This window comes from Theropithecus gelada, unplaced genomic scaffold (assembly GCF_003255815.1).
Source record: "Theropithecus gelada isolate Dixy unplaced genomic scaffold, Tgel_1.0 HiC_scaffold_10437, whole genome shotgun sequence".
NCBI lineage: Eukaryota > Metazoa > Chordata > Mammalia > Primates > Cercopithecidae > Theropithecus > Theropithecus gelada.
In genome coordinates, this window is record NW_020251972.1 from 1 (window position 1) to 1,549 (window position 1,549).

Here is a 1,549-nt window from a genome sequence, read left to right on the forward strand (position 1 = left end):
TGGGAAACTGATGAAAAGAGAAATGCTGGCTCTCTGACCTGTGGTTCTGTTTGAGGAGCTTTTATTGAGCACCTATGATGCACCCGGCTCTTCTATGGAGACAGGTCTAATACTGGGGAAGGAAGGAGACTGCCTCGATTCAGACATGGACTCTGGCTCCAATTCTGTCAGTAATTGGCCCTGTGACCATGGACAAGGCCCCCGTCATGTCTTGGCTTCAGTCTCCCATCTGTAAAGGGGGTTGGGTTGGATGGTCTGAAGTTCCTTCCTGTGCTGACATTCCAGAATTCAGGAGCTAGGACGAGGCTCTTGAGCCTCTAGCAGGAAACCCCAAATAAGCCTTGTTGCTGCCTTATATGGGGAACGCCTAAGTCACCCAGTTGTAGGACCTCTTTCCTGAGGTGAGGGACATTCTGAAATGACGCAGCTCTGCTCGGAGCCCATGGTGACTGTGTGACTCAGTCCCCGAATCCCACAAGGGTTTCCCAAATGGACCCACAGCAAATCCCAAACTTATTGGCATCTCCTCCCACCAGGCCATCAGATTCAACAGTGAATGTGCCTCCCAGGAATCTTCCCCGTGGGGTGTTTCTTAAGATTAAATAAAGAAAAACACGATTTACCCTCTCCATGCCCTGGATGGATTTCTCCTCATTAGAAGGGAAGAGAATGTAAGCTTGGTGGGGAAGAGCTTTGGGCTGTTTCATTCACTTCTGTTTTCACAGCATCCAGGGCAGAGCCTGGTGCACAGTGGGGTCTCAGTGAGTGCCTGCTGCATAAAGAGGAGACCCGGCCACTCTGAGGGGGAAGCCTTCTCTGGAGGCAGAAGGCAAGGTCCAGACCTGTGCCTGGGCAAGTCACTCAGTCTGTCAGTTTCCTCATCTGTGGAACCAAAGGGCTGGGTCAGCTTTGCAAACATAAGAGCTGTAGAGCCACAGACTGGCGATGCTGTCTTTTCCATCAAACATAAGCCGTGGACCCTCGAGCAACTACCATGACATCTCCAAGCCTCAACTCATGTGATCTGGAGAAGGGGTGACATCAGATCATGAAAATGAGCACCAACCACCACACCTGATTATTGCTCTAAGAATGGATAATGTAATTATTGACTGATTGTCACACCAGGGGACGAATGAGGCCCGCACTGTACTCACCACGCACAGACAGCTCAGTGCCTGCTCCAGACTTCAACTCCACATCGGGGCTCCCTTTCCGGAACTTCACACAGTAGTAGGTGCCGGCATCTGCTGGGGCGATGTTACTGATGCGGATGGAAAAGTCTATGTTGTTTCTCTTTGTGGGGTCTGAAACAGGTGTTACCCGGGGAAAGTGGCCTTCTTTCTGACTGTAGATTAATTCCCGGCCTGGTCCAACTCCTCTGAACCACCGGGTGGGCCCCACAGGGATCAGGGAGGTCGCAGTGCATTTCAGAGTGGCCGACTCTCCAGCTGTGACTGACACGGACTTCTCAGGCTGAATCACCTGCAGCTCCTCCTCACCCAACACTCCTGAAAAGGAGCACAAAGCCGTCATTTTTTCATCCTTA

General features: G+C 51.5%; 1 pseudogene; it reads right to left on the reverse strand.

The window, feature by feature from the left end:
- Positions 1–1,119: 1,119 nt before the first annotated feature.
- LOC112616828 lies at positions 1,120–1,536 on the reverse strand (annotated as a pseudogene).
- Between the last annotated feature and the right edge of the window lie 13 nt (positions 1,537–1,549).